This window comes from Bidens hawaiensis, unplaced genomic scaffold (genome assembly GCF_021521415.1).
Source record: "Bidens hawaiensis isolate Kalapana, Puna unplaced genomic scaffold, B.hawaiensis_p1.1 tig00009003_1, whole genome shotgun sequence".
NCBI classification, from domain to species: domain Eukaryota; kingdom Viridiplantae; phylum Streptophyta; class Magnoliopsida; order Asterales; family Asteraceae; genus Bidens; species Bidens hawaiensis.
The window spans coordinates 162826-182113 of record NW_027491656.1 but is presented as its reverse complement, the minus strand read 5'-3'; the positions used below and the strand labels follow the sequence as shown (position 1 = coordinate 182113).

The following is a 19288-nucleotide window of genomic DNA, read 5'->3' as shown; positions in this document are numbered from 1 at the left end:
AGGTTAATAGTATTAGTATGTATTTTTTTTCCTCTCGTTTTCTTATAAAGTAGTGTTTTTGAGTATTTCATTCTACCTAGTGCTAGATTTGAGGAGTCATGGCACAAAAAATCGAGTTCATTCTACTAGTAGTTTTGCTATGGATGAGATTTTTACTGGGTATGATTGTTGTATTATTGACGTTTGTTGCAGCTATGTTCACGTTCGACAAGTAAACTGCCGTTTCTTTCTGTGTAAGTGACAATTTAGTAGTTTACACCGAAATCGGTTAAATCAAGCACTAATGTTGTATGTTTGTGAGCTTCCTGGTTTCTTTTAGGTTGGAATAATTATCTTTTGGTAATTAGGTTAAAAATCATGGTAGTTACTGTATGATACTTTATGTTTTTTTTATATATACATTGTAAACATGTTTGATAGTTTATGCTTTTGTTTGATTTATATTGTAACTAGTTTAAGTATGATAGATTATGTTTGGGGGGGGGGGGGGGGGTTTATGTGAAACAAATATCTTTTATAAAAAAGTTAAATAAATAGTTGTTTACCATTTTATGTTATATTATAAATTGTTAAGTTTTTTAAGGGATTAAAAAAAATTAATTGTTTATATTTTTTAATATTTTTTTTAATTTGTTTAATTTTTATATAAGATTTAAAAAATAAAGTTCGCTAAAGTAATTGTTACATAATAATAATAATAATAATAATAATAATAATAATAATAATAATAATTTTGATAAAAAATATTTAGTTTAATATCTAGGCTGAGGAAATTTACAATAAATATGCCTGTTAATAAATAAATAAATAATTATGCCTTATATAAAAGGAAAGCTAAAGGGGTTTGCTAGAGACACCCAGAGTTTTTTCAAAGCACCCAACCTATCTGCGGCGGATAAATGTGGTGTTTTGGAAAAATACGTTTTTTGTCCTTTTGTTCTCTTTTTTTTTTATTTTTTTTATTGTATTTTTTGTCTTTTGCTGTCTTTATTTTTATTTTTTGATTTTGTTTGTTTTGTTTTTGTGTTAGTGGGGTGTAAGTATTATTTTCAACATTTTTTAATTTTCAATCCATCGGTCTTAAAATTACAACGAAACAACATAAACAAAACCAAATTTATATATTAATATTAAATACATAACAACGAGTTTGAAAAAAAAGAAACAAAATACAAAAACAAATCTAAAATGCAGTACCACCCGCGTCGTCGTCTCGTCTACGTGTGGTGGGCTTATCCCCAGCATCACTGTCGTCGTCATTCTACCGTCGTTGTAACATCTCGAATTTTTTGTATATATATTCTTTTATGTTAACCCGACTGAGAAATGTAATTCAGATCTTTCTTATTAATAAAATCTTGTATTTATGAGTATTTAATTTTTTTAATTGATTTTATATCCTCGTATCATTCAAACTCGTCAAACAATTCTATTTAAATATATGAATTACTTCAATAAAATCAGTAAGCGAATGTAAATCAGCCCGATGTTGGTATTAAACCAAGTTTGGTTCCAACACACCATAAACTTATAAATTTAAATAATATAAAATGAAACATTAGTTAAAAATGTTAAGAAATATTTTTGATGATTTAAATAATGACTAGCTCGTTAAAACGAGAAGTTCAACTTTTACTCGGTTTTACCCGAAACTTGGTTTAAAGTGAAAACTATTTAAAAAAGTATATATTTTTTTAAATTACTAATAAAAAAGCAAAAAACAAACAAAATAAAAAAATAAAATAAAAGAAAAGACAACAAAAAGACAAAAATAAAAGGAACTAAAATAAAAAATAAGAAAAAGACAAAAAGACACGACTTTTAAGGCTATTTTTGGCGGATAGACATATTCACAACGGATAGGTTGGGTAGTTTTAATTTTTCTTGGTGTCCCTGAGGCTGAGGGTAGTGGGGCTTGGTTGAGCCCCAAGTGAGCCAAGCAAAATCTAACACGTAGGCGATGACATGGTCATGGATCAAGCCCCTCAACCAAGCCCCAGAGGGTGTAGTGGTCCAGGTGAGCAGGGACTTGATCCAGTTTTTTATTTACTTAATTATTTTAAATAACACATTAAATAATAATATAAAACATTACATTAATAATAATATAAAACATTACGTTGATACTAGTCTAATACAAGATCATCGGGTCTTCTATCCCACAAATGCCCGACCAACTCATGCCGAACGTTGCCATGTAACTCACGGCTCTTGATGATATTTATGTTGGCGAGTCGTTGTTCATTGGTGATCATCGATTCTTGTCTTGGAATATCACCTTGGTAGTTTTGACAAATAACTTTACCCTCGTCTTCTAGTATCATGTTATGTAGGATTATACGCGTGATGACGACTTCCTTTATCTTCTCCCTTGTCCAAAATCTTATTGGATTCACCAACATTGCCCATCTTTTCTTTAGGACTCCAAACGCCCTTTCAATATCTTTCCTTGCCGATTCTTGTTTCTTCGTGAAGCACTTTCAAACTGGAGCCGCGTAAGCTTGAACAAGTATCCCCCATTCGTTGTAAATACCATCAACGAGGTAGTACCCGTACTTGAAATGTTCTCCATTTGCAAAAAAAGCTTGAGGAGTTTCTACCCCGTCGATAGGTCATCGATTATCGGTGATTGATCGATAACATTGAGGTCATTATTAGACCCGGTAACCCCAAAGAACGCATGCCAAATCCAAAGATCCTGTGACGCCGCCGCCTCAAGTACGATAGTAGGGCCGGGGTGATCACCTCGATGGAATTAACCTCGCCAAGCAGTGGGACATATAGCCCAACCAACATGCATACAATCAAGGCTACCGAGCAACCCGGGGAAACCATGCTTTTCACCGTGTACCTCGTATATGCGTTGGATATCATACATTGTTGGTCTACGTAAGTATCTCCGCTTGTATAGCGATATGACCCCTAAATATAATTATTAAAGTTATATCAGTTATGTAAATATTTGAAAAATATATAAACAAACGTAAAAGAAATATATACCTCTACAAAAGTGGTTAAGCGCATCGCGTCCGGTCTTTTTTGCCATTTGTAGATACTCGTCCAACATGTCCGATCCAACACCATACGCTAGTTGTCGAAGAGCGGCGATAATTTTTTGAGTAGCCGTGAACCCGGGCTTACCTTTAGCGTCATCCCTTTGTTGAAAATACTCAAAGTGCTCCGGCAAGTCATTTGCTAGACGCATGAATAATCGTCTAGTCATTCGAAAACGGGTTCTAAAACTATCCTCACCATATGTGGGATTGGGACTAAAATAGTGACGTATCAAAGTTTCGTTAGCGGTCTTTCGATCACGAATACGCGGTTGGCGGAACAATGGGGCTCGGGGGCGATTTTGATCTCTCAAAAAGCTTATCGTCGTTTGAACCGCTTGACAAATGAGTTCGTCTTCTTCGGTAGAATAGGAAGACGAAGACGATGACGACGATGCCATTTATAAATATACAAATAGAAGTTTTGATAGAGAGAATGTATGGTTTGAGTTTTTATAGAAAGTGTGGATTTGTATTTATAGATAAAAAAAATATTTAAACTGGCCAACGGTAAAGTTGACTAGTCAACACACCCTCCAACGGCTAGTTAGCCCCGCGACCACAGTCACGCCGGCCGGCCGCGCCCTCGCTCACCGGAGGGGTGTAGCGGTGTTCGCGAGCCACGTAGGCGGCCGCGCCCACCCCTCACCCCCCACTACCCTCAGTCTAACATGGTCCAAACTAAATAATACAGTACTTGCTTCTAATTGGAGACGGGCGGTCTGACCAATTAATCGATATTACCTAACATCCATTTTCTTCTTTTTTATCCCCACGAGTAATTTACGAGTTTTTTTTTTATCAAAATAGATTGAAAGAAAAATTATTACTAAAATGGGTGATTTAAAAACTATTTATCAAAATATGTTTTTTTTCTCTTTATCTTTGTAAAATCATTTTTTCTTATTCCCCATCTTAATGGATAAAAATAATTTTTTTATAATTTTCTTTAGTAAGATATACAAAAATTTATATATATATCAGTAAGTAATAAAACTCACAATTCTGTTTTGCTTATCGTTCTTTCAATATTATTCAAATATTGTTATGAAAACTGTTTATTATTAACAAAACCGATTAAAGAAAAGGTTTTATACTATTATATTTTAAGTTTTTGTTATCTTTATTGTTTATTGCTATATTTTCTTTTATGGTTTTCTTCAAGCTATTTTTATATATTAAGGAGCCTAGAAATTTGAAATGGACTTAATACTAATTGCGGTATCTATGTTATTAAGTCGGATGCGGTTCCCCTCGTCATTGATGTAGATATGTCATTGCACTCGTAAAGCTTGCGATATAAAAAATACTTTATTTTGAATACAATTTCATATTCAGTGTTTTTTTTAAATTAACAAAAGTCATCTTTGTTGTATTAAAATATAAGAACGAGAATGAGATTTTAAAAAAAGCAAAGAAAACTTTTCAATTCGTGGTTCTAATTTTTAATGTTTTTTTCCATATATATTAAAAAAAAGACATCATGGAGTAAAAAAAAACAAAAATATAATAATATAGAACTCGTACCTTAACTTACTTTTACACAAAATGTGAATTTTATTACTTTTCAATATATATAATTTTTATATTTTACTTAAATCAAAAAATACAATAGAAATTATTTTTATCCATTAATATTAGAAGTGAGAAAAAATAATTTCCCAAACATAATGAGAAAAAAAAAACTATTTTGATACATGTATCAATTTTGATAAGTACTTTTTCTACCGATCCATTATGGTAAAAAAAACTCAATAATTTACCATAAATTTAGACTCTAAGGTTATTGAAACAACAAAAACACAAACCAAACATCTCTAATTCAACACTCTTTTATGTGGTAATCTCTCAAAAACAAAATGTTCAATTGATTTTGGGATTTATATTTCATTAAAGATTGCAGGTAATTACAAGTTTTACCTTTAGATCTCTGCCTTTTTCTTTCTTTTTTTATGAAGCTTTTAGTCGTTGACTACATTGATGTGAAACTTCGTATCACTATTGGTGAATCTCTCACTGTAAAATCACTATCACGGACTCAATGGTAACTCCACTATTTTTGAAGGGTTAAAGCGAAGTAAAAGGATTAGCTTTTTCTGAATTTTATCATTACCAATTCCCCTTAAAAACAATTGAATTTGTACTTTGATTTTTAACTTTTAACTCTATTTTTTAAAATGATTAAGAGCTCTATAGATATAGTCCTGGATCCGGGTCAGTTCACGCACAATAGGCCAAACTTGTCAAAAAGGAAAACGCCAAAAGAAAACAAACCCACATGCGTGCACCCTGAAGCATACAATCCTAGAATGACACCTAGGTGAAGGTACACGTGACACCACCATTATTACCAGAGTTGTGTAGGAATAAGCATCAACATGGTAGCGCCACATGTGCACCAGGTATACACGCCCCCCACAATCTTCACTATAATGGCCGCAAAAGGAACAAACTGTATATTTTCATAACATATGGCCTAATAAACATTCCATACCCCCGGTTATAGCTAGAAGACTTCTTTAAACGTTAAAGGAATCTGCCCTCACTCTGTAGACTCTCTCCTTATTACTTACAACTTACCATACTAATTCTCACATTTGAGAGTGGTTCCAAGAAGTCTCTTTCTGAACGAGGCTAACGGCGTTGTTCGTTTTGCATATCATAGTACACCCGTACTCGAATTCAGGATTCTTGGTTCACCGTTCTCTATGAAAACACCGGTTTAGTCGTATATAATGAGGTCTTTATTTTACGTAGGACACGAATATACGTGCCTAACCAAAACTCATATCCAACATCCAATACCCAAATAAGAATTTGGTTCCACTAAAAGCTAGATTCCCCAAATTATATCACATCATGTTTATTAGGTTGAGTACTCAAATATGAAATATACCAATGACGTTTTGCATACATCTTCTAAAGTTAGTGAACTAAATTTAAAGAAAAAACAAGAAAAGGAAAAACACATAGATATTTCTCAAAACCAGCCAAATTACCAAAATGCTTTTATTCTTCTATACACATATAGCTAATACTTATACAGGGAGAGGATCATGAGAGAATTCCATTTTATGAAGAGAACTATATCAATCAATCAATCATACCCAGTTAAGTCCCACCAACAGCAAAGCTATAAGTAGGGTCTGGGAGGGTGGGATGTAGGCACACCGTACCTCTATCCAACGGGATAAATAGGTGGCTTCCAGAGAGACCCTCAGCTCTGTAATACATATGTATGATGCAATATAAAGTAAATGACATAATAATAATAATAATAATAATAATAATAATAATAATAATAATAATAATAAAAACAATAATAGTAATAATAAAATAGTAATAATACACATACTAAAATAAGGTAAATAGAAGCCTTAAGGTGCTCATTTCTCCCTAGAAATCTTTAACTTTAATCCTACTTCTCCAAGAATTTCTATCTCCAACCATGTCCTCGGAGAGGTTTAGGTCTATCAAATCACGCCTAATTCTCTCATCCCAAGTCAATTTAGGTCGTCCTCTACCCCTTCTCCCATCTATAGTCATGTTTTATACGGATCTAACAGGATTCGTCGAATGTCTTCTCTTCACATGTCCAAACCATCTCAATCTCCACTCTCTTATCTTGTCTGATATGTTCGCTACCCCTAATCTCTCCCGAAACACAACATTTCTTATTCGGTCTAACCTTGTGTGCCCACACGTCCATCGTAGCATTCTCATTTCTGCTACCTCCATCTTCCGCACTTGTGCCTTCTTGATGGCTCAGCAATCTGTTCCATATAGCATTGCAGGTCTAACTGCAACCCTATAAAATTTTCCCTTTAGTTTAGTTGGGAAACTCTTGTCGCATAATATACCTGTGGCTGCTTTCCATCTACACCATCCTACCTGGACTCGATGGGTCACATCACTGTCTAATTCCCCATCGCTCTGAACAAAAGATCCTAGTGTTGGAATACCGTATGCCCGAGACACATAATTAGGTTAATGTGGCTAGTTGTGTTTGATCCAAGTCGGGTCATACCCAATAACGAGTTAGACACACACCAATTATGTATTTGTTAAGATAAGATCTATGAGACAAATACAGAACACGATACATTCAGAAAATCGGGTTTCTGAATACCTACTTGAAAGTGTTAAATAAATTAATTGGTTAATTCATTTATTCAAATAATTATTATTGGAATGATTATTTAACTATGTGTTCTTTTATAAAATGGTTTATAAAAGATGGGGTGTTTATATATTTTATAAAGTATAAAATAAATAAAAAAAAAAATAAATATATTTTGGGGCCGGTTTTGGGTGGGCCCCACACCCCAAAAGTTTTGGTCAAGTTGGTAAAGAATGGATGGAGGTTGAGTGTGATTACACTTGACCAAAAACCTAACATGGATTTGATTGAACTTGATTGAGATATGATCTCATATATTATAAACATATGGTTCAACACACTTTCATAACACAACCACTTTTCTTTCTTTCCTTCTTGTTTTTTTTGGTTCGGCCGAAAGTCAAGAAAGGAGGTTCGGGTCTCGGTTATTCGTGTTCAAGCTCCCTAACATAGCTCGGTGTGTGTTGGAGGCTCGGGGTATATTCTGTTTGAGGATTTTCCTTTGAAAGTCTAGCTTCAACATCATCATCTTCTTCAACATCAACTACACTCTTAAAGGGTTAAGAATGTAAGTGTTTATAGCTTTGATAGTTTAGTTTTTCCATATCATTTGATCCTTGCTTCGGGTTTCTAATAAATAGATTATTGGTAATCTTATAACATGAATAAATTAGGTTGTTCATGCAGATGGCCGCACACGTCGACGACAACATAATCCCTAACGTCCAAAATGTATCTCTCCGATCTATTCTCGCTAAAGACCGTCTTAACCACAATAACTTTTCGGATTGGTTCCGAAATTTAAGGATTGTTCTAAAACAAGAAAAATTATATCATGTTTTGGAAACACCTATCCCCAATGAACCGGAAGAGGGAAGTGAGGTCGAATATATGAATTGGGTCCAACACACGGAAGATTCCATTCAAGTGTCATGCCTCATGTTGGCGACTATGGTTCCCGAAATCCAAAAGGATTTCGAAAACCATAATGCGTACGACATGATTACTCAACTTAAGGAAATGTTCCTTAAGCAATCAAGAGTTGAAAGGTTCGAAACGGTTCGAGCCTTGCATGCATGTAGAATGGATGATAATCAACCAGTTTCAACTTATGTACTTAGGATGAAAAGTTACACTGATCGCCTCGCCAAGCTCAATTGTCCCATCTCAAAAGAGTTAGCAACGGATTTGATCCTTAACTCCCTGTCGAAAAGGTTCGACACTTTCGTGTTAAATTATAACATGAATGGGTGGGACAAAAACATTGGAGAACTTCACTCAATGCTTAAAACAGCCGAGGCGAGCATGGGTAAAAGGGTTTTACCCGTGTTTGCGATCAATGAAGGTAAATCCAAGAATCGATCTCAACCCAATTCTAAGGCTAAGGTAGCAAAAAGAAAGGGTCCTCCTGTGCATCTTAAGGGTAAGGGCAAATCACCGGTTATGGCAAAGAAACAAAAGGTTGTGGAACCGAGGGGTCATAAGGATGATCCTTGTTTTGGTTGTGGGGAGACCGGACATTGGAAACGCAATTGCCCGGTCTACCTAAAAGAGCTAAGAGACAAGAGGAATGCGGGGCATGCCTCGGGTAATGTCTTTATGATTAATATTGAGCTAAATCTTATTTCTTCTAACACATGGTATTGGATACCGGATGTGGAACTCATATTTGCAATTGGTTGCAGGGGTTCAAAAGGAATGAAGACTTAAAGAAGGGCGAAGTGAGTCTTTTCATGGGCAACGGTGCAAGGGTGCACGTGGTCGCTAGAGGAGACTTCACTTTATCGCTTCCAAGTGGTTTGGAAGTTGTTTTGAGAAATGTTTTGTATGCTCCTAGTTTGACTAGGAACATTATTTCCGTGCACCTTCTTAGACAATGTAACTTTGACTTTAAATTTGTAAAATCAGAAATGCATGTATTATCTAATGGTATCTTTTATTTTAAAGCTGTACCAAACAACGGTATTTATGAATTGGTTCATGAAAATACCTCAAATAGCTCATTATATCAAACTTCCACTAAAAGACTCAAAAAGGATTTGAGTGATTCCTACATTTGGCATTGTCGTCTTGGACACATAAACAAGAATCGTGTAAATACTCTCCAAAAGAATGGTCTTTTGAAAACAAATGAGTTAGGTTCGTTTGATGAGTGTGAATCTTGTATTCAAGGCAAGATGACCAAAGAACCTTTTAAAGGTACAAATGAAAGGGCTAAGGACTTGTTAGGTATCATACATACGGATGTATGCGGACCTCTCAAGCCCACTAGTAGGAATAGTGAAAGGTACTTCATTACCTTTACCGACGATTTTAGTCGATATGGGTATGTGTATCTAATGAAACACAAACATGAAGCCTTTGAAATGTTCAAGGAATTTCAAAATGAAGTACAAAATCAGCTCGACCGAACAATCAAGGTGCTCCGCTCCGATAGAGGAGGCGAATACCTAAGTGATGCTTTTCAATGTCATCTTAGAGATTGTGGAATTATTTCACAGTTCACTCCTCCTGGAACTCCTCAACATAACGGAGTATCCGAGAGGAGGAATAGAACACTGTTGGACATGGTTCGATCAATGATGGCACGAAGCTCACTACCGCCATCATTTTGGGGATATGCGCTACTTACAGCGGCTCGTATTTTGAATATGGCCCCGACCAAAAAGGTGGATCGAATACCCTATGAAGTGTGGCATGGAAAGGTTCCATCCTTTTCATATTTAAGGGTATGGGGATGCATAGTTTATGTTAAACGTGACACCCCAAATAAGCTTGAGGCTCGATCCATCAGGTGTATCTTCATAGGATACCCAAAGGATGATATAGGATATATATTCTATGATCCTAGTGAACAAAAGGTGTTTGTTTCACGCAAAGGATACTTCTTAGAAACTAAGTTCCTTATGGAAGGACCTAGTGAAAAGAGAGTGGAACTTGAAGAGGTTCAAGAATCACTGGATGATACACAGTTGGTCGATACTAGTTTTCAACACGAGGATGTTGAAGGTGATCAAATGGTTGATCATACACACGTTGCTCGCAGATCTAGTAGGATTAGTCGACCTCCCAAGAAATATGGATTTCTCGTGGATGATTGCTACTTGGTCGATTCGGATGAACCGATCTCCTACAAAGATGCTATGTCACAACCTGATTGTGACAAGTGGCTTGAAGCCATGAGCGCCGAGATGCAATCCATGCAGGATAACCAAGTTTGGGAATTGGTTGATCGTCCACTTAACTCCAAACTGGTTGGATGTAAGTGGGTCTTCAAGAAGAAGACCGATATGCATGGAAATTTAGATACTTACAAAGCACGACTTGTAGCAAAAGGTTTCACGCAAACTCAAGGGATTGATTATGATGAAACCTTCTCGCCGGTCGCGATGCTTAAGTCGATCAGGATATTATTTGCCATTGCAGCTCATTTTGATTATGAGATATGGCAGATGGATGTCAAGACCGCTTTTCTTAATGGATATCTTGAGGAAGATGTCCATATGGTTCAGCCTGAAGGTTTTGTCGATCCATCTAATCCTGACAAAGTATGTAAGTTAAGGAAATCAATCTACAGGTTGAAACAAGCATGACGGATGTGGAATCATCGTTTTAATGAAGAAATCAAAGCGTTTGGTTTCGTCCAAAACGGTGATGAGGCGTGTGTGTATAAATGGGCTAGTGGGAGTATAATCATGTTCCTTATTTTGTATGTTGATGATATACTTTTATTTGGAAATGATATACCAAGTATGGAAAACGTTAAAGCGTGGTTAAGTAGTCGTTTCTCAATTAAGGATCTTGGAGAAGCGACATATATCTTGGGAATAAAGGTCTATAGGGATAGACAAAGGAAATTGATCGGACTCAATCAAAGTGCATACATTGATAAAATCCTGAAAAGGTTCAGGATGGAAAACTCTAAGAAAGGTTTGGTACCTATTCCTAGAGGAACCGTGTTAAGCTCATCCCAAAGTCCTAGCTCTAAGGAAGAGCAGGATAGGATGAAGCATGTTCCTTATGCTTCGGCAATAGGATCTATTATGTATGCAATGATGTGCACTAGACCGGACGTCTCGTATGCTTTAAGCATAACTAGTAGATACCAGCACAACCCAGGTGACAGTCATTGGATGGCTGTCAAGAATATATTAAAATACCTTAGAAGGACTAAGGATATGTTTTTAATATATGGGTCTGGTGAGGAGGAACTCGTCGTAAAGGGTTACGTGGATGCGAGTTTCCAAACTGACCGAGATGATTCTCGGTCACAGTCGGGATATGTCTTCATTTTGAATGGAGGCGCTGTCTCTTGGAAGAGTTCGAAGCAGGATGTTGTCGCGTTATCCACTACAGAATCTGAGTACATCGCCGCTTCAATGGCAGCCCAAGAGGCTGCATGGATGAAAAAGTTCATCATGGATCTAGGGATTATCTCTACCATTCAGGAGCCCCTAGAGATATTCTGTGACAATGAGGGTGCTATTGCACAGATCAAGGAGCCTCGTGCTCATCAGAAAACGAGGCACATTGAGCGCAGATTCAACTACATAAGGGATGAAGTTGAAAAAGGAAAGATATGTATTCATAAAGTTCATACCGATCAAAATATTGCGGACCCACTCACGAAGCTCCTCGATAGGCCAAAGCATGAGGGTCATGTTTGTGCATTAGGACTTCGGTATTCTAGTGAGTGGATTTAATCTGTGTTTAGTGTTTGTATAAGAACAAATGTAATGGGTATCTCATGATAATTAATTATATTTTAATTTTTCAATGAGTTATGTTCTATATTTGCATGTTTAATCCATGAATGACTTATGTTGTTCTAAAAGTCCGTAGTCGATCATGCTTGTGGGAACAAGTATGAAGGTAAGACTATTATGAACCTGGATTGGTTGATATTCATGTGATGAATATAGGGCATAGGTTTGCCACCAAGGTTCATAGATATTTCTGGGATACAAATATTGGACATGATCCGCTCTCAAGGATCACTGCATGGAGTTAGTGCAACTGATCATAAGTAATCCTTGAGTAAAGGCGAGTATCATTGTGTCCTTTGACCTGAGATGCATATTGGATCTGGTTTTTCATCAAGTCTGATAACTTGACTCTCTTCTTTGTTATTTCGGTAACACGATGACGTGTAAGAAAGAGCTCAGATATCATATGAGATGTCAACGAGGATGTATGCAGTCAAGATGGGATTTGTTCCTCTTATGTGTTGAGAGTTTAGATGTCTAAGGCCTGTTAAGTTAAATCATTGAGAGAATGATCACTCTGTGTCTCTTCGATTTGACAGGACATCTAGTAACAAAGGGATGTAATGATAAGACTTACCTATATCATATCAAGTATGGACTTGAAGGGGATGATGTTATTGAATGGCACTTAGTCAAACACACTAGGGGTGGTGACCTGTTGTTAGGCGGTATTCACCATTAGCATTAACTTCTTATGAGTCACGTGCAAGTGGGAGATTGTTGGAATACCGTATGCCCGAGACACATAATTAGGTTAATGTGGCTAGTTGTGTTTGATCCAAGTCGGGTCATACCCAATAACGAGTTAGACACACACCAATTATGTATTTGTTAAGATAAGATCTATGAGACAAATACAGAACACGATACATTCAGAAAATCGGGTTTCTGAATACCTACTTGAAAGTGTTAAATAAATTAATTGGTTAATTCATTTATTCAAATAATTATTATTGGAATGATTATTTAACTATGTGTTCTTTTATAAAATGGTTTATAAAAGATGGGGTGTTTATATATTTTATAAAGTATAAAATAAATAAAAAATACATATATATATATTTTGGGGCCGGTTTTGGGTGGGCCCCACACCCCAAAAGTTTTGGTCAAGTTGGTAAAGAATGGATGGAGGTTGAGTGTGATTACACTTGACCAAAAACCTAACATGGATTTGATTGAACTTGATTGAGATATGATCTCATATATTATAAACATATGGTTCAACACACTTTCATAACACAACCACTTTTCTTTCTTTCCTTCTTGTTTTTTTTGGTTCGGCCGAAAGTCAAGAAAGGAGGTTCGGGTCTCGGTTATTCGTGTTCAAGCTCCCTAACATAGCTCGGTGTGTGTTGGAGGCTCGGGGTATATTCTGTTTGAGGATTTTCCTTTGAAAGTCTAGCTTCAACATCATCATCTTCTTCAACATCAACTACACTCTTAAAGGGTTAAGAATGTAAGTGTTTATAGCTTTGATAGTTTAGTTTTTCCGTATCATTTGATCCTTGCTTCGGATTTCTAATAAATAGATTATTGGTAATCTTATAACATGAATAAATTAGGTTGTTCATGTACACATTTCCTATAAACTTGTAATATATACATATATAAACACATGGATACATATGTTTAGTTTGTTTATATCACGCTTCCGCCTTAATTGTGACTAGTTAAATGGTTAACTAAGTTTAAAATATCCATAGAAACCCAACACCTAGATACTTGAACTTCGTTACCTGCGGTACCACCTGCCCTTCAATGGTGATCTGTGTGTCATCATTGTCATTTACTCCCCCAAAATCACAGTGGAGGTACTCCGTCTTAGAGCGACTAATCCTTAAACCTTTTTGTCTCTAAGGTTGATCGCCACTCCTCTAACCTCATGTTTAGATCTTGTTTTGTCTCCGCGAGTAACACAATATCGTCTGCGAACATCATGCACCATGGTAGCGTTCCTGAATCGACTTTGACAACTCATCCAAGACTACTGCAAAAAGAAACGGACTCAACGCTGACCCCTGGTGAAGTCCTACCTCTACGGGAAAGAACTCAGTATCCCCCATGGGCGCACGCACACTTGTTGCGCTCATGGTATACATATCCATAATTATATCTATATATTTCCTCGGTACTCCTCTACCCTCCAAGCACTCCCAAAGCACCTGTCTTGGCACACTGTCGTATGCCTTTTCAAGGTCAATAAACACTATATGCAGGTGACGTTTCTTCTCCCTATACTTTTCCATCAATCTTCTTATGAGGTGTATTGCCTCTGTGGTGGAGCGTCCCGGCATGAAGCCAAATTGGTTCACTGTAACCTGGGTTTCTCGTCTAAGTCTAACCTCAATCACTCTTTCCCATAGCTTCATAGTATGGCTTAGTAATTTGATTCCTCGGTAGTTACCACAACATTGGGCGTCTCCTTTGTTCTTATAGATAGGAACTACGACGCTGCTCCTCCACTGGTCTGGCATCTTACCAAATTTGAGAATAATATTGAAGAGATTAGTTAACCACATGACTCCTTCCTCTCCCAGACACTTCCACACCTCGATGGGTATGTTATCTGGGCCAACCGCCTTAGCCCTTCCCATCTTCCTAAGTGCAGTCTGCACCTCTTCTCGTGTTATCCATCGGCAGTAACAGTAATTCGGTTGTTGTCTTTGGAAGGTTGTGTTGTCATGTTCTTATTGGTAAGCTCTCCCATTGTTAAAAAGATTGTGGAAGTAGGTTTGCCATCTTAGCTTGATGTCCTGCTCCTTGACCAGTACATGTCCATCTGTATCCTTTATGAACTTCACAGGTCCTAGATCTTGCCTTCTACGCTCCCTAGCTTTGGCAATCTTAAACATAGCATGTTCCCCCATTTTTGTTTCTAAACTTTCATACATCCGTCTATAGGCCGCGTTCTTTGCTTCCGCCACTGCCTTCTTCGCCTCTCTCTTGGCCTTTTTATAGGACTCCCTCAATTCCACTCGCTCCTACTCATTCGTGCACCTCATAAGCTCCCTAAAACATTGTTGTTTGTCCCTTATCTTATCTTGTCTTGTACGACCTCATTCCACCACCAAGACTCCTTATGCCCACCTGCCTTTCCTGTTGTTACCCCGAGAGTCTCCTTTACTACTTGGATAATGTTTGTTGCCATAGCTTCCCATATATTAGTTGAGTCCTCATTTAGTCTAGCTCGTGTCTGCCTTATTAGTTTATCCCTAAATAGTAGGAGATTTTCATCCTTCAAGCTTCCCCGTCGAATTCTAGGTGTACCTTTCTTCTCTCGAACAATTAGCTTATTTCGAAAGCCTATATCTGTCACCAGTAGTCGATGTTGAGCCACAACTGTCTCCCCAGGTATGAATTTGCAGTCTTTCCTCCACCGTCGGTCTCCTTGTCTCATCAAAAGGTAGTCAATTTGCGTGTCGCGTCCGCCACTAGAGAACTAATAATGAAATATTTTTAATTTAATTAAAAAAAAATATTTTTAAATTTTTTTTTCTTTCATCCTTCTTATATGTTGTTATTCTTCACCATAAAATAAAAAAAAATTAACGAGTAATGCATATATGCAATACACTGACTTTTTATAATGCATATGTGCAATAGTGTGCATTTTGATATTTTAAATAGTGTTGAATAACATATATATAGTTGTTTGTATTGTATATTTGCAATAGTGTTATATTATATACAAAATTAAAAAAATCGATATAGTGCATATGTGCATTAGTTTTGTATTACATATATGCGTTAATGTGTTTTGCATCCAATTATTAGTGTCGTATTTACATATATTCAATATTGTGTATGGATAATGCAATATTGTTGTATTATATGCAATAAAACACTATTGTATATATGCAATAGGCATTAGTGCACATATGCACTACAGTACTACACCGACAAGTTTTTTTTTTTAGGAACAATATCATCTTATTAGAAGGAGGAAAGAAAAAGAAATCACAAAATATTTTTTTAAAAATAGTTAAAAATAATTCTTTACTAGTTCTCTAGTTCTCTCTTTAAAAGGAGTTCTCTCTAAATCCCACCCCTACTTATACATATGCATATCTATCTATATATATTAGTGTAATGTAATTGCAAGTATTTCGATCTAATAATCTAGCTCAACAAGCTATGGGGAATTTTCTCTGTTGCTTCACTACCAATATTGAAGAAATCGAACGTTTCCCCGTTGATACAGACTTCAAGTTTGCTTCTTCGTTACCTTCTTGGCCACCAGGTTATCTTTATTATATCTTTCTAGTTAACTTAAGATTATTCTAATGAAATTTTTTCTTAATTATTGTTCCTAAACAGGAGAAGGTTTTGCAAATGGAACCATTGATCTAGGAGGACTCCAAGTTCGTCAAATAACATCTTTCACCAAAATATGGTCTAGTTCTAGTGGTGGATCAGATGATAATGGTGCAGCTTTCTTTGAGCCAAATCCAATGCCAGACGGGTTTTCAATGCTAGGATGTTATTGTCAATCTAATGCAACCCCGCTTTTCGGTTGGGTTCTTGTTGGAAAAGATGTATCAGGTGGAATCCTAGCTAGTCCGGTAGATTTTACTCTAGTTTTAACAGTTGATGATTCTTGCTACATTTGGTTGCCAACACCACCGGATGGATATTATCCGGTTGGTTATGTGGTCACTTCTTCGTCAGAAAAGCCTCCACTTGATAACATTCGGTGTGTTTGTGCTGACTTGACCGACGAATGTGAGACCGATGTTTTATTATGGAGTGTGGATGATGGTGCTAGAGTTTATAGCTCGAGGCCGAAAACTAGAGGTGCACAAGCCCAAGGGGTTTGTGTAGGTACATTTATAGTTCAAGATGAAAACAATAGTTATTCTAGCTTAACTTGTCTTAAAAATAATAACTTTAATATGTTAACATCATCCATGCCTAATTTGGCTCAAGTCAAGGCTTTGGTTCAAGAATACTCTCCAAGACTCTATTTTCATCCTAGTGAAACATACCTTCCATATTCAACAACATGGTATTTTAGCAATGGGGCCTTATTGTATCACGCTGAAGACGAGTCTAACCCTGTTCTTGTTTAAGCCACGGGCTCAAACCTACCTCAAGGTGGTTCGGATGATGGCACGTACTGGCTTGACCTTCCAAGTGACAAGACACAAAGGGAGAGAGCCAAGAAAGGAGGCCTACAAAGTTGTGAGGTTTATATCCATGTTAAACCTATGCTAGGTGCAACATTTAGTGATATACTCATATGGGTTTTCTACCCATTTAATGGAGGTGCAATAGCCAAAGTAGGTCTCATTGATGTTCCTCTAGGGAAAATAGGTGAACATATAGGTGACTGGGAACATATGACTATGAGAATCAGTAACTTTAACGGTGTTTTATATCGTGTTTATTTTTCGCAGCATAGTGGAGGAATGTGGATAGACACCACATCCCTTGAGTTCCAGAATGGAACTAACAATTTTATAGGGTACTCCTCGTTGCATGGCCATGCAACGTACCATGTTCCTGGAGTTGTGTTCCAAGGAACAAATGTTGTTGGGCTAAGAAATGATACAGCAAAAAGTGACGTGTTTATAGATGTAAAATTTGCATACTCAATCATGGCGGCTGAATATATTAATTCTATAATTGAGCCACCGTGGTTAAACTATATGAGAAAATGGGGTCCAAAAATTACGTATGACATTGGAGTCGAGCTTGAGAAATTGAAAAACTCATTGGGGATTATAGATTCTGCTATCGAGAGCTTGTTGAAGATTCTTCCAAATGAAGTTTATGAAGAGGATGGACCAACCGGACCAAAGCGAAAGAATATTGGGACGGTGATGAACGATGAGCAATGCTATTCGTATATTATAACTTGTGATGTTAGTATGCTCCAAATAATATTTCTTTTCCATTGATATGAATGTATTGTTTACCCTTGTTAGATTATGAGATTAGATTGTATTTAGTTTCCTATTTTATGAAGATTATTTGTAAAAACATACCTTGTTTTCATATTCTGATATTCACTATAAAAAAATCTTACAAAATATATTGTTGAAAAGGTTATATTATTAATTTACGGTAATATTATTCGAGGTATTATAAAATGTGACCATGATATGATAACATGTGGTAGTATAGGGTATTTAAAAGAATTAAAGAACTAGTTTAAGATGAAATTTGTGACTTTTATCCCATGTACTATACATCTTTTGATTGTATTAAAGTAAATTTATTTAACTGGCCAGACTCGTTTCGTTTTCAATCGTAATAAGTTGTGCAATTAGGATGAGGCTGTAGAATTACTTAATCGTGTCTAACGAGTCACGTGTAGTTAAGTTATCTAACTTATAATAGTATTGGAATCGTAGAAGTAAGCAACTATCTCCAAAAACGTAAAGAATACAAAATATTACAAATTAATGTATAGTGTTGAGTAGTTGATTGGTACGAACTAAGTAGAGTCTGTTGTCTATATCGATGATTGAACCTGATTACGAGTTAAAATGAGAAAAAAGATTAATATATTAAAATACCAATATAAAAGCATGTCTAATAAAAAAACAAAATAGTGATAATTGATAAAATAAAATAAAAGGACAATAAAAGAGAAATGGAATTATACCCATCCGGTCCCGGGCACACTCCCAATCCGCATCCTTAATTGATTTTCAAAATGGAGAAAGAAGAAATTAGCTAGTTTGCTTCTGAATCTTTTCAGATAACTAGTTTCCAACACCTGTCTTTCTCACATTGGTTTCTCAAACTTTTTAGCCTAAAAATGAACGCCATATCTTTCATTATAATCGAAATGAAATATGCCCAAAATCACTCGCTACCAAAGAGCGTAAAAGCAGTATGTGATCCGAACAATCTTTGGCTAAAAGGATCAAAGAAGCAAACGCTTTGGGTTGAGTTATTAGTTAAATCTTGTTGGTGTAAATTGTAATTTGAATAACCTTTTAGAATAATTCGATGTTATTTTGTCACGATTTGTTTTGTTATAATATTGTTTAAATTTATATTTTATTCATATTAGTATTTTCTTGGATATTATGTATAAGATGTTTAAGAATTAAGATTGACTCAAAATCATTATTCATATTTAATATAGTTATATACGGCATTTAAGAAAATGATTTACACAAACACGTACACGCATGTTGTTCGTAATATGCCATTTTCGGGAGTAATATATTCCTTTTTCTATATTCTATATACTTCATTTGTCCAAAGTTAAAGTATGATTGTGATGTAACTTTTTGTATTAATAATTAAAATTTCAAACCACTTTATAAAACAAAGTTGTTTACCTTGCCTACACGGGATAATGAATTTATAACAACCTAGCCCACACGTGGCAT

At 35.9% G+C, this 19288-nt stretch overlaps 1 long non-coding RNA gene and 1 pseudogene across 2 annotated transcripts; one reads left to right on the top strand and one right to left on the bottom strand.

The window, feature by feature from the left end:
• Positions 1–6425: 6425 nt before the first annotated feature.
• Positions 6426–14134, bottom strand: LOC143530721 (uncharacterized). Its single transcript, XR_013134910.1, has 3 exons — positions 13979–14134; positions 13654–13692; positions 6426–7000 (listed from the first exon to the last, which is right to left on the bottom strand). It is a non-coding gene; the product is annotated as an uncharacterized LOC143530721 (long non-coding RNA).
• A 1860-nt stretch (positions 14135–15994) lies between these two features.
• On the top strand, positions 15995–17772 carry LOC143530720 (hypothetical protein At1g04090-like; annotated as a pseudogene). Its single transcript, XR_013134909.1, has 2 exons — positions 15995–16179; positions 16257–17772. The product of XR_013134909.1 is annotated as a hypothetical protein At1g04090-like (transcript).
• Positions 17773–19288: the final 1516 nt, after the last annotated feature.